The sequence below is a fragment of the Monodelphis domestica genome, chromosome 7, assembly GCF_027887165.1.
Source record: "Monodelphis domestica isolate mMonDom1 chromosome 7, mMonDom1.pri, whole genome shotgun sequence".
NCBI classification, from domain to species: domain Eukaryota; kingdom Metazoa; phylum Chordata; class Mammalia; order Didelphimorphia; family Didelphidae; genus Monodelphis; species Monodelphis domestica.
Window position 1 is genome coordinate 259,703,111 of NC_077233.1, and position 14,869 is coordinate 259,717,979.

At 43.1% G+C, this 14,869-nt stretch overlaps 1 protein-coding gene across 2 annotated transcripts in view; it reads right to left on the minus strand.

The window, feature by feature from the left end:
- The window catches only part of TMOD1 (tropomodulin 1), a 123,687-nt gene extending 110,686 nt beyond the window's left edge, over nt 1-13,001 (minus strand). The window contains exon 1 of one of the 2 annotated variants that reach the window (XM_056806681.1): nt 12,528-13,001. The gene's annotated coding sequence lies outside the window, so the exon portion shown is untranslated. The remainder of the gene's footprint in view (nt 1-12,527) is intronic. The other variant, XM_056806682.1, reaches the window with a different exon arrangement.
- Between the last annotated feature and the right edge of the window lie 1,868 nt (nt 13,002-14,869).

The window sequence follows — 14,869 nt, forward strand, 5'->3', positions numbered from 1 at the left end:
AGATGTGATGTGAGAGATCATTCTGCAAACCAGTTGGAAATCAGCACTTTCATTGGCTGCCCAGGGTTACAAAAGACAAGTTTCTGGGGATGAAAGCTGAGAAGAGAAGAAACTTGGAAAAGGAGACAGAACTGATAAGAAAGAAAAATGAGAAGTGGAGAGAAAATGAGGGAAGAGAAAGGGATACAGATGAAGCAGAGGCTTGGGTATGAAGTAGGAACTGGGAAATGAATTCCAGGTATTCTGATAGCCATTTCACCCCTGCCAAAAAAAGAAATGAAAAGGTACAAAGGAACAGAAAACAATGACAACAAAACAAAGTAACTAGCATGGCTCTGAATATCCCTACATAGCTCTGAAGTCTCCTTAGGGCAGCATTCCTGGGTTCCGAAGGCAGGCAAATCACAGAGAACAGCTGTGTAACATAGAAGTTGACCTGAGTACCTTAGGATTCCCTAAAGACCAAAATAACATAGCAACTGACATTTATAATCAAAACCATGTCCCATCAAGCATGAGTTCAGTGTATCATTATATGTATGACAGCATAATCCCTACTGACAGGGAACCAACCACTTTTCAAGGCAGCCCAAACCACTTATGATTTGTTCTTACTCTAAGGACGATTTTCCTATAAGTTTTACTTAAAAATGCAATTGTGTGCAACCCATTCTTCTTATTCAGCCTTCTGGGGCCATGTAAAATAAGTTCAATCAGATATGATAGCCCTTTGAAATACTTGAAACTCGCTATCATGCCAGGTTTGAAGATACTGTTCAATTGCCTCAGTTTCCTTCTCTGCAAAATGGGAACAATAATAGTACCTATTTCACAGGACTGTTGTGATGATCAAATGAGATGAGGTGACCAATTTGTTAGTAATAAGATGCTCTGTGCTTAGCTAAGTCAGTACTCAGCCAATTGAGATGGTCTGTCACCATGCTTTTGATTCAAGACATAGGAAAATAGACAGACAGGCAGGCAGACAGACAGATGGACAGGTGGGTAGATAGATAGATAGATAGATAGATAGATAGATAGATAGATAGATAGATAGACAGACAGACAGATAGATAGATAGATAGATAGATAGATAGATAGATAGACAGACAGACAGACAGACAGACAGATATATATCAGCTAGATGGCACAGTGGAGAGAGTATTGGACCTGAAATCAGGAAGACTCATTTTCTTGTGTTCAAAGCCCTCTGCAAACACTTACTAGCTGGATGCCACTGGGCAAATCACTTAAATTCTGTTTCCCTCAGGTCATCTGTACAATGGGCTGGACAAGGAAATGACAAACCACTCCAATATCTTTGCCAAGAAAAATCCAAATGGGCTCACGAAGAGACACGACTGAATAGCAATACAAATGTATTCACACAAACACAAATCTTCCATCTCTAAATCGATGTGTACATACAAAATGGGGCCAATAAACCTGCCCTCCCTTTTTCTCTTGGCTTACGGGAAGATTAAATGAGAAAATGGAGATATAACTGATTTGAAAACCATTACAGACCTTGAGAATGTAAGGAATCACTGTTACTGTTATAAAGCTTGTGCTGGGCGGCAGAATTCCTACCTCAAGAGACTTTGTGTTGCTAGGCTTTCATTGCATGTAATTGCTGTAATGGAAGGGATATGATTGGACCCTTAGAATGTCCAAATCGTTTAGACTTTTCTTATTAATGGTTTTCTACTGTAGGACCAAATCGTCGGTTCTGAACCGGCTTAAGGTGACTCATGGATATATAGCACTGTAAGGTTTACTGCACCCTGTCTTTCTAACAACTTTGTGAAGCAGGTGGTTCAAGGATTATTATCCCCATTTTACCAATGAAAAAACGGAGGTTTAGAGAACTGAAGCGATTTGCCCCAGTTCACACAGCTAGTAAATATGGAAGCCAGGATTCATATCTTAGTCATCTGTTGCCAAATTCCCCTTCTTTCTACTCCATCACACTCTTCCCTACTCCTTGAGCTGCAGATGTCTGCGGTCACCAGGAGTCCCTGGTTGAAATCCTGCTTCTGTTTCCTATTCCCGCAGTGACCTTGGGGAAAAAATCACTTCATTTCCCAGGGCTTCAGTTTCCTCATCTGTAAGATGAAGAGTTTGACTCGATGGTCCCCAAAGTCCCTTTCCAGCTCTAAACTTAATCCAGCTCTGCTCTGCTGCTGCATAAGTATGGTGGTACAGGAAGGGCTGGAAAATGTTTTAGAAGCAGAAACCAATTTCCAAGCTGATTACTGTGATTGAATCAAACTGCAAGGCTCAAAGAGGGCCCAAAAGAAGCCCGGGTCTCTGATTCACATGAACATAAATGTGGTTGGCTACCTAGAAGAAAATATGATATTAATTTCTTGATAAGAAAGACACTGTGATATGTGATACACTGTGGTACAACTGAATGTAATCGACTTCTCTACTAGCAGTAATACAATGATCTAGGACAATTGTTTTTTGAAAATTTTATTTAATTAGTCAATTTAGAATATTTTTCCTTGGTTATAAGAATCATGTTCTTTCCCTCCACTCCCCCTATCCCCTCCAGTAGCCAACGTGCAATTCTACTGATCCAGGACAATTCTGAGGGACTTAGGAGAAAGAACACATTTAAAGGAAGAACTATGGGAGTAGAAACACAGAAGAAAAACAACTGCTTGGTCACATGGTTCAATGGGGGATATAGACTCTAAACAATCACCCTAGTACAGTTATTATCCATATGGAAATGGGTCTTGATCAAAGGCACGTGTAAAACCCAGTGGAATTGTGCTTCTGCTACGGGAGGAAGGGAACATGAATCTTGTAACCATAGAAAAATATTCTAAATTAATTAATTAAATAAAATTAAATATTAAAATTTTAAAAAAGAAAATAAATAAAAAAGAAAAATCCAAAAGGAAAGACTAGCATGGGTTTCCCCCCTTTTAGAAAACTGCAGTCATTTTTTTTTTCATTAGTGGAAATCTGGACTTTTTTATTTCTAAAGTCTGAGCTATATAAATGAATGCAAAGTAAAGTCAGGAAATATACTCAAGATCTTTTGGCCTCAGGCTGTCCCCCTTCTCAACTCCATATTTTATTCCTTGAAAGATTGTGTAGAGGCAAGAGTAGCTTGAATATGTGGAGTGAGAGAGAATGAGGAATCCAGGATGATTCCTAAATTGTAAACTTGGGGGGCTGGGAAGATAGTATTGCCCCAGAAATAGGGAAGGCAGGAGGCAGGGAGGATTTAGGGGGAAAGATAATGAATTCTGTTTGGGACATATTGAGTTTGAGATATCACAAGACATCCAGTTTGAGATACCTGAAAAGGTAGTTGGAGATGTGAGATTGCAGAAAGGTAGATTTGAGAGTCACAGACATAGAGACAGTAATGAAATCCATAGAAGCTGAGATCTTCCAGGGAAATAGTATAGAGGGAGAAGAGAAGGAGGCCTGGACAGAAATCTGAGGGACACCTACCATGAGGGGGAGTGATCTGGGGGAAGATTCAGCAAAGGAGACAAAGAGGAAATGGTCAAGCCAGTCCAACCCCATTACGTGTTATTATGAAATTCAATATTCAAGTTCATTGAAATCATCAGCATTTTCACTGATCATCGAAAGCAACTTTACAAAGTTGGCACACCCTGGAAAGAAGTGTAAGCTTCAGATAAAGTCAAATATATTTAGAAAGAATGGGAGGGGTCAAAGAATTCATCGTTCCAGCAACGGTACAAGGTGACTCAGTAATCAAAGGCTACTTAAAATATGTCACTAGCTTTAGGAGACTCAGCTTTCAAAAAACAATTGCCTGCCACTGGTTTTTATCCATTTCTTCTCCGTTCCCCAGGCAGTTAAGAGGTTTGAACCTTCATTTTATGGTTTATGCTTCATGGTTTTTTTTTAACTTTATGATTATTTACAAGCAGCAAAGCTGCTCTCAAATGGACCAAAACTGACTTTAAAGGATAACATTGGGGGGTAGTTGGGGGGCTCAGTGGATAGAGAGCCAGATCCAGAGACAGGAGGTCCTGGGTTCAAATATGGCCCCAGACACTTCCTAGCTGTGTGACCCTGGGCAAGTCACTTAACCCCCATTACTTAGCCCTTACTGCTCTTCTGCCTTGGAACCAATACACAGTATTGATTCTAAAATGAAAGGTAAGGGTTTGTTTGTTTGTTTTTTAAAAAGGGGTAACATTTATGTATTTGTAAATGAGAAGCGAGCATCTACCCATGAGATTAAGAAGATGGATGGAAGCATTTAGCCAGTGACTTGCACAGATACCAAAGCTTCTTCTCATTAAAAAAAAAAAGGGAAAAACAACTATATGTCTATAGAAAGACTTTTGGAAGGGTTGCTAAGGTTAATGGCACAGGGCACTGTACTCTACCCGCTCAATAAACAGCAAGTAAAATAATATGGATGTGGGCTCCCTTCGTATTGGGTTTTTTTTTTCTTCTGAGTTCAAAATAGTGTTTACCTCCCAGAACCAAAGACCTCATAATAAATGTCAAAAGCCCACTTTCTCGTGTCCAAAATCCAGATTTCCATCCGAATAGAGGGAGAGATGAGAGTAAAATCACCTTAAAATTTGATCAGAAAAAAATGTCAACACACAAAAAACTTGCCCAATTTTTTATGTACTTTGCTTGTTATCCTCAACACCATCATGAATACTGACTCATAAGAAGGAAGGAACAAGGTATCTATTTAGTAGTAACTAATGATTAGTTAGTTACTACTTATTCACTTGGGCCCTGTGAGGAATTTTTTAAAAAACATAGTAGCTGATTCTGGAGCTCAGAAAGCGTATTGATAGCCTAATTAATTGATTTTTATTTAGTTACTATCCATAGGGTTCCAGGTGCTATCATTGGGATCTCTCAGTTTTTCCCTGACTATCTCTCTACTCTGAAATCTACCCTGCCACTCCTCAAGGCAAAGTTCTCCAACCTATTTCCTAGCCTGCTTTCTCAGAGCTGGTGACAGCCAATCTCTCCTCCTCCTGAAATCCCTTCCCAGATTAGGCTCCTGAGACACATGGTTCTCTCTTGGCTCTATTTCTACCACTCTGACTACTCAGCTTCTTTTAATGGCATCCTCCCCTCATCCCTCCCACTGTCACTGGGCACCTGTCCTAGCTCTTCTTCCCCTTCCATATTCTGCCCGACAAATCACACTTATTTTCATCGGTAATAACATATCTAGGTTATTCTCTAGGAAGCGAGGATATTTGCTCCTGGTTTTGCATCAATTTGCATATTGGCTTACATGCATTTACTTTTAGCAATAAATATCTTCAAATGCCAAATCCATAAAATGATTTAGTGTTGAAGTCAACTACTGAAAATATTTTCAAACCCAATATTCAGGGCCACTAGAATAGATGAATACAATTTCCCCAAGTCATTCTTTGCTGTCTATTTCTTCCTTCAATTCTCCTAGTTTCTCCATTAGAAATTTGGGTGCTATATTATTTGGTGCATACATGTTGATTAGTGATATTTCCTCATTATCTAAAGTCCCTTTTAACAAAATATAATTACCTTCCCTATCCCTTTTGATCAGGTCTATTTTTGCATTGGCTTTATCAGATATCATGATTACCACTCCTGCCTTCTTTCTGTCAATTGAGGCCCAGAAGGTCTTACTCCATCCTTTAATTCTGACCTTGTGGGTGTCAACCCGCTTCATGTGTGTTTCTTGAAGACAACATATGGTAGGGTTTTGGATTCTAATCCATTCTGCTATTCGTCTACGTTTTATGGGTGAGTTCATCCCATTCACGTTCAAAGTTATGACTGTCACTTGTGGACTCCCTGGCATTTTGATATCCTTCCCTGGTTCTAACCTTTTCTTCTTCGGCTCTACCTTTTAGTCCAGTGATTTACTTTAAATTGGTCCCCCTTGTCCCCTCCCTTGATATGTTTCCCTTTTTAGTCCCTCCCTTTTTGTTCAAAATGCCCCTGAAAACACCGTTTTGGATGCCATTTGCTTGGGATAATTCCCAGATTTTTCCTTTTTGTCATACAGATTTCTTCCTTTACCTCAGTTCTTCTGCTACCTCAAAGTGAACATGGAAATTATAACATTCCTCCCACCTCAATTCATTCAACAAATTTCTATTCAGTGTCCATGATTAATTCATTCATACACATAGATGTATAGATATACATATATGTACATTTAAAAATACATACACACAAGTATGTTTACATCGTTACTCATAGTTGACTGCTTTCTATGTGTAAGGATTTCTGTGAGGAACTGTGGGGGATATGTCCTTGCCTTCAAAGAGTTCATAATATAGCTGAGAGGAGGCCATGTAGGTGACTCAGTGGACAGAGAGCCAGTCCTGAAGTCAGGAGGACCTGGGTTCAAATCTGACCTTAGATACTTCCTTGCTAAGTCACTTGATCCCCATTGCCTTGCCCTTACTGCTCTTCTACCTTGGGAACCTATACACAGTATTGATTCCAAGGCAGAAGGAAAGGATTTAAAAAAATAAAATGGTTGAGAAACTGTCAGGTTTCATTTAATATTCTCTTCAGACTTTTAGACATGGATTCTTGCCTTATTGAATTAACTCCCCCTTTCTTCCATAATATATATTGAATTTCTTACTCCCTTTCCAGCTGTGATCTTATCCTTTGGTCAGATGTAATAATCCTCCCAGCCCTCAATAAACTCAAGATCACATAACTTAAGATGAAAAACAACAACAACAACAACAAGCAGAGACTGGCTTAATAACTGGGACATAAGCAGAGGAGAGCAGTTTAAAGGCCAGAGGGAGAATGAACATTCTCACTGTTGTCAAGTTTGCTGTCAATCAGTTCTTTCAGTTGGGTCTAACTCTTCGTGACCCCACTTGGGTTTCTTGGCAAATATAATGGAGTGGTTTGCCATTTTCTTCTCCATCTAATTTATGGGTGAGGAAACTGAGGCCAACAGGGTTAAGTGACTTGTGCTGTCACACAGCTAAGTGTCTGCAGGCAGATTTGGACTCAGGAAGATCAGTCTTCCTGACTTTCAGCCCAGTGTGCCATCCATTACACTAGCAAACAGTTTACCTTGAATCCCATCTCTAGAGTGACCCCCCAACCTTATTTTGTAGATTCCCCAAAGCATTTTCAATTATTTCAAGGAGTGTCACAAATGTTTTTCCACGAAGTAAAAACATATTAATTTGCTTTACTTGAAAAATAAAATGCCAGATAAGTAGCACACTTAGGTAGGAAAAGGGCACGTGTCAGCTGATGATTGCAGAATGTCAGGATTTGAACTTGCTCAAGTGCCCATAGAGATCTAATACAATCAAGTCATTTCCCAGACTGTCTCCTTTGAAAGATAGGATTGAATTGATATGGGTCTTTCCTCTACTCCTGTCCTCAGATACGTCCTTCCTACCTGCCTGACTCTGAGCAAAGTCACTTCATCCCCATTGCCTAGCCCTTACTGCTCTTAAGCCTAGGAACCAATACCCAGTATTGGCTCTAAAACCAAAGGGAAGGTTTAAAAAAATGATTGATGTTACATATATGCCAGAAATTGTCAAACCCTGGGCTAAACTCTATAGTCTAGACAGGAAGTGCCCCTAAGACTACAATCCTTTTTTTTTTTTTCCGGATGCCTTTACTTTCCAATCAGTCTCCAGAAAGCACTTGTTTCTGGCTAAAGGAAGAGTGCAGAATAAATTATAAAAATAAATTGCTCCAATGACAGTCAATGCTAAAAATCATTTTCTTTCGGGAGGAACCCACAGGAGGATTATCATGTTGTCAGGTAAGGGGCTCCTCAACATGTTAATAAATTGGCATCTAGTTTATTGATGAGTCTCTTGTGTTTGTGAAAGGCACAAATATGTTTCCTTTCTGGCCCCACAAACTCGACTTCCAGAGACCTGATCTTTGAGCAAAGAAAAGTCCTTTCCACCAGCACACACAAAGCCCAAAGTACATATATAAACATACATGTGTGTGCGCATGCGTGTGTAATCTTCTTCTCCATTGGGATTTTAAAAATTCCAAAGACAGAAAGGATTGGAAAGATTCATCAAAATGTTAATTTTGAGGCAAAGAAAATATTTCACGTCTTAGGAAGGCTCTGAGGCTTATATGGGTCAATTGTTTATGAAGGAACCAGTGAGACAGATCATTTACTTCAGTATCTTCATCCTCAGACTTTCATCTTCATAAGATCCAGCAAGAGTCAGGGAAGAGTAACTGGGCTGAGGACAGCTAAGTGGCTCAGTGGACTGGACCCTTCCTAGCTTCATAATCCCTGGGCAAGTCACTTAACCCTCATTGCCTCCTCCTTGTCTCTCTTCTGCCTTGGGAACCAATTGATTCCAAAACAGAAGGTAAGTGTTCAAAGAAAATAAAAGGAACTGGGCTAAGCATCCTTAGAAAAAATGGGGTCCTTCATTGAGGAATGCTAGCTTTGAACCAGGAAGGAGTGACAAACAGGAGAGGCTAGTCCTCTTCTCCCACCTGCCTGGGAGTGACACACCTCAGAGTTGGGGATCTGAGGGATCAAAGAAAGGCTTCTGCCAATACTAGGCTAAGGCTTGTTTCCCACTCCTGTTAACACTGGACTGAACCCAAGGCTGGAGGTGTTTAAAGACTACAGCTGCCCTTCAAAGAGCAGGCCCAGGGAGTCAAGCAGAGAACCCATCCCACATAGCGGCTAAGTGACCTGCTTGGTCTTGGTCAGCAGCAGCAGGTTTGACCCAGTCTGACTGTGGGTTGACCTAGCCAGCTGAGGTGCCAGGTCCTTCAAGGATCTGGTTCAGCTGTGCTGAGGAACAAACCAGTCAGTCACACATGCCATAGCAGGGATGAATTCAAGAGGACAGTCCAGAGAAGGAAAGGTTAGCAAGATTATGGCATTCTGGAGTTGTGAGTTGCCTTGGCCAATGGTGTTCCTTTCCTATGACTACCATTGTACTTTAGACTCCTCCCTCCACAACCCCATGGGGTCTGTGTATGAGTATTACTGCAGGTTTGGGGGGAAATGTTTTGGAACTACCTTTTTCCACATGCCATTTCAATAAATTCCTTCCCTAAGAACTAACTGAATCTCTTGGCTGATTGTTAGGCTAAAGCCCTCTGGTGGGAGCTCTTGATTGAGCAGGATGGATACCCACAAGGGTTGCCTTTCAAACCTTGGAAACAATAAAAAATAAAATAAAGTGGGCCAGCACCAGAGCAAGCTGAAGGTATGAGCTCATAGGGAGTGTTATAAATAATTCAGCAAATAATTATCAAGTGACTATTATTTGAAAATAACTATCATAATCTGGAGGGTACAGCTTGGTGGCACAGTAAATAGAGTGCTGGGGCTGAAGTCAGAAAGACTCATTTTCCTGAGTTCAAATATGACCTCAAACACTTAATAGCTGTGTGATCCTGAGCAAGTCATTTAACTTTGTTTGCCTTGGTTTTCTCATCTGTAAAATGAGTTGGAGAAGGAAGTAGGGAACTATTTCAATGTCTTTGCTAACCAAATGGGGTCATGGAGTTGGACACAACTGAAGCAACTGAAAAATAATTCAGCAACAATGACTATAATTTGGAAGAGGCAAGAGAAATTAGAAAATTTACCGCATGAAATACAAAATAAAGATGGGAAAAATAGGTCTGCAAAAGGGAAAAAATGATTTTATTTCCTGGATATAGCAAATAGGTCCTAATGAAAGCCACCTGAGCATAGAATTGGGTTCTGAGCCTCTTCCTGCTAACGAAGTATTATTGACAATTATTTAACTAAAACATTTAGGCAAGAAAAACAAAAATGTAAATAAAACCAAATTAATTAAATATTAGTTTAATGAGGACATGCGTTTAGTTCTCTGCCCTCTCTTTTCTTTCTAAACTCTCTCCTTTAAAGATCTCATTCATTCTTATGGCTTCAACTATCCTTCTTTGCAGATTACTCTCTAATCTATATTGTTGGCCAGCCCTCTCAACCCAGCTCCAGGCTCATATTTCCAACTGTCTGGTGGACATTTCCACTTGTATAAACTATCACCTTAAACTCAAATTGTCTGAAACTAAAATCACCATCTTCTCTGCTGCTCTCATCCTCAATCATCTCCTCACTCTGGGCTTTTTTATTTCTCTTAGTTACTATCCATTCCAGTTTGCCAGACTCTAAACAAAAGGGTATTTTTGTGAGAGGCCATGGTTGCCTTTCAAAACATTAACCTTGAAAAATTAGGGTTGCAAATCCTAAAATTGCACACCTCCATTTTGGATCTCTTGTCAAATATTGTGTAATATACCTACTGGATTAGATTGCTACCATGCTTCTTTTGATTTGTCCTAAAATTACTTCAGCCAGATGGTCTTCCCTATTTGTTGTATCCCTGCATTTAGTGAACAATCCACACGGACCCTTGTAATTCTGCATAATATTTCAGCAAACTTTTTCTCCCCAGAATTTTAATCTGGTACTTCAGAGAAGCTTCAGACTCAGTTTCCCTAAAAAGAAATGTATACTTTGGCTTTTATACTGCAGTGAGCCCAAGGTGCAATGAAACTGACACTTTCTTTCATTCCTTGGTGAATCTATTCTGTCACTTAAATTATAGAGGTACAAACACATATAAACAACATGAAGTTTTTCAAATCATGCCAATCCAATGATAAATTCTTTTCCATTAACAAAATTTTTCACATTTCTATTCTAAAAGACAATAATCACTATCCTGCTTCTCATGATCTGAATTTTCACCCCTAAAGTTATAGAATTGAGCAATTCAATATTGTTTACATAAATATGTCCCAAATACCTTCTGTCAAGGGAATGATCTTTCCATCAGTAATGTTTAATAGCAACTGCTTCCGATTTTTTTGTTTGTTTATTTTTTCACAAATCAAATACTGAGGTGTAAAAAAAAGTCTTGTTTATTAAATGAGTGACCTTGGGCAACTCACTTAACCCCTGGGCTTCAGTTTCTTCCCTTTTAAAATGGGTTCCGCCTAGATGACCTCAGATATCCTATCTAATGGAGGATCTATGATCCCTTGACCTTGATTACTATCATTCATATTTATCAATATTCAAAGAAAATAACAGAAACCCCAAAGCTAGCTAAGCAGAGCTCTTGGGCGTGGGATGGGATCTGTGAAGACAACAGGCAGATGCAGATTTTTTATTCCCGGGCACCCAGCTGTCTCATTGAAGAGGTGAAGCAGAAGCAGTTGACATTGGCTCTTCCTAGGGAAGAGGGGCAGCCTCGGGCCCCCTCTTAAATTATGTGGGAAAGAAACAAAGAGGATGAGTGGCAGGAGGTTTGAGGAAGACAGGTGACATGAGACCTCAAGAGACAACTCCTGAATGCGTTTAGCCTCTCCATTTCTTTCCGGACTGTTAGTAGCCTGCCTAATTCATTCTCTTTGTGCACCTTAAGCTTGTCCTTTCATCGTTCTATTTTGGAAACTTTTTCAGGAGTTGATAATATGTCTGATCAGGAGGAAATGAAACTGGGTCTTCCGTCTCCCTCAAACCCCCGCCTTGCTCAGGCCGTTATCACCAAGTGAAATGCACTCTTCGACACCCACAATCCTCTCCCCAAATACCCCCTCCCCACCTTGGGTACACTGGATCACGAGACAAGTTCGTCCGAGCTGTAGGAAGGTGGATCCGGGCACCTCGGACACCCTATGCGGGAGCCATCTCCCATTTGGAGTTTCCTGGAATCCGTGGACTTCGGGATTGGGGTCTGGCCGGCGGGGGAAGGCTACCTGAGGAAGCTAGAGGAGGGGATCCCTGGGTTTCAGTAAAGGAGACCGGGAGGGGGGGGGTGAGAGGGTGAGGCTACGTGAAGAAGCTAGAAAAGGGAGTTTATGGACTTAAGGAGAGCGATGCAGCGCGGGAGAGCTTCAAGTGGGAGTTCGTGGATTTCAGGAAAGAGGTGCGGGGGGTGGGGTGAGGCTAAATGGGGAAGCTAGAGGAGGGAATCTGTGGATTTAGGGAGAAGGATGCTGCGCTGGGTGGCTGGAGGCGGGAGTTCGTGGATTTCAGGAGCAGGGTACGGGGAGGGGAGGCTAAGTGGGGAAGCTGGAGGAGAAAGCCCACGGACATCAGAAGAGAGGTGCTAGGGCGAGAGGAAGGCTGAGTAGGGAAGCCCTAGGCGGCAATCCAGGGGGGACTCCTACTGGGGTAAACTGAGTGGAGAACTGGAGGCAGGCGTACGGCACTACCCTCGAAGCGTAGGCACAGTAGACGGACGCCTCCATCCGTGGGTCGCTACCCATCCCGGCTCCACCAGCCTCCAGTTCCTTCCTTCTCTTAGCCCCAGGCGTCAGGAGCTGGAGGAGGAGGCACCGTCGGCTATTTATAGAGAGGAGCAGCTCAGTCCCAGTTGGTGACAGCTGAATATTTTGACCAGATATGGCCCGGGCTCCCGCGCTGCACCCGGGAACCCTTGAACCCCCCAGCGTCCAAGGAGCGCTAGGGGGAACCCAGGGCTGGGGGTGGGGGGCGCTGCAAAGAAGGGAACCTGGGGGAGACGTCTTACCCGCGGAGCCGGCGGACAGGCTGGGTGACTGCAGGCTGGGACCGCTCTCCCAGGAGCTGGAGACGCGTCCAAGAGAGAGCGTGTGCGAGAGAGACGTTTAGGGATCCGCGGCTGCTGCTGCCGCTGTCGTCGGGTCCTAAAGAGCTCCTCAGCTGTCCCAGGGAACCTCCGGTTGTTTAGCAGTGGGGCAGAAGTGGGAGAGGAAAGGGGAGGCACTGAAGGTGGGGAGGCGGGGGTCTACAGATTTCAGCTGCAAACACTGCACCGCGGCCACTGCTGTTACTACTACCCGCTCGTTGTCCCACCTTCTAAAGCGAGCGGCCTCCCTCTCCACCCTCTCCTCCCTCCACCCCCAGCGCCTGCCTCCGAGAGGAGGAGGAGGAGGGTGGAGGAAGCGGGGCGGGGAGGATGGGGGGGAGGGGGCAAGTGCACTCCTAGGACCTAACCCGGAGTTTGGGGGAGGAATGTAGAGCTGAAACGGTGTATTTTGGCCGTGTTGTGTACTCCCCTCGACCCGGAGTGGTCGCGTGTTTACACACTGGTATTACTGCGTTTTGAAGACACTTTATTATAAAACTACACAGCAGCAGCCTGCCCTGGGGATGGACACCTGAGCTGAGGAAATCAGCACCAGAAGTCCACAGAGCTGCTCATCTGAAGGACAGAGAGAGAGAGAGAGAGAGAGAGAGAGAGAGAGAGAGAGAGAGAGAGAGAGAGAGAGAGAGAGAGAGAGGAGAGAGAGAGGGGGGAGAGGAGAGGGAGAGGGAGAGGGAGAGGGAGAGGGAGAGGGAGAGGGAGAGGGAGAGGAGAGGGAGAGGGAGAGAGAGAGAGAGAGAGAGAGAGAGAGAGAGAGAGAGAGAGAGAGAGAGAGAGGAGAGAGAGAGAGAGAGAGAGAGAGAGGAGAGGGAGAGGGAGAGGGAGAGGGAGAGGGAGAGGGAGAGGGAGGGAGAGAGAGAGAGAGAGAGAGAGAGAGAGAGAGAGAGAGAGAGAGAGAGAGAGAGAGAGAGAGAGAGAGAAGAGGAAGGTGTTGGAGGGGAAGGACCTGGAGACTAGAACTTGGAAACTCAGCTTCTAGTCTAGACCCGTCACTGACTAAATATGTGGCCCCCAGGCAAGTCAGTTTAGTCAATAATGCTAATAATAAGAGCTAACATTTATAAATGACACATTTTTTCATATCCCCTGCCCCTCTGCCCAGCAGCCCAATGGGAGCTTACAGGGGGTAAGGTGGGCAGCTCACAGGCAACAGAGCTGTAGGGGAGGAGAGAGCCTGGGCCACTCCCCTCCCTCTCTCTACACTCCCCTGAGGACATTCTTCAGATCACCCAGTAGCCAATGGGATAGCTTTCTCCTTCCCCTATGTGAGGTGTGGAGGGTGGAGTGAGGTGCACCTTGCAGTCAGTGGAGGGAAGGGGAATGGCACTTGGGCTGAGGGGTGGGGCAGGACCCAGCACTCCATCTCAAAAAGGTTTACCATCACTGACCTAGATCACTATATTACTGAGAATAGCCACATTTTTCATAGCTGATCATTGTACAATGTTGTTTGTTTACTATGTACAATGTTCTCCTGATTCTGTTTATTTTACTCTGCATCAGCTCTTGTAGGTCTTATCCTGCTCATCATTTCTTATAGCAGAATAATATTAGATCACAATCTTATATCCACCATTCCAATATCTTTGCCAAGAAAAACACACCCATGTGGGTCAGGTAAAGTCAAACATGATGAACTGAGCAACAACAAAGATAGGGAAGGATTGTTAGAAGTGTTCCTAGAGGATCTCAATTGCAATCCTGGCCTTGCAATTATCTGTGTGACTTTGGGAAAGTTTTCAGAGCTGAAATTTCTCTCTCTCTCTCCTCGTCTCTCTCTCTCTCTCTCTCTCTCTCTCTCTCTCTCTCTCTCACTCTCTCTCTCTTTCTGTCTCTCTCCCCCTCTCTTTCTCTTTCTTTCCCCCTCTCTCTGTTTCTCTCTCTGTCTCTGACTCTCTCTGTCTCTCTCTCTCTGTGTCTCTGTCTCTGTCTCTCTGTGTCTCTGTCTTCTCTGTCTCTCTCTCTGTCTCTGTCTCTCTCTGTCTCTTTGTCTCTCCCTCTCTCTCTCTGTCTCTCTCTTGTCTCTGTCTCTGTCTGTCTCTGTCTCTGTCTCTCTGTCTCTTCCCACCCCCTCTCTTCTCAGTCATTTTCAAACTATGGTGCCACAGGTCTCCTCCACTCTTTCCCTCCCTTTGGGTTATCTTCCCTGATCTTGCTTGTTGTATTTGTATCCCCAGAATGAAGCCAGAGCTTGCTTGGTACAGAGTAAGCCCTTTATAAATTATATCTGTGATTATAAGTAATGA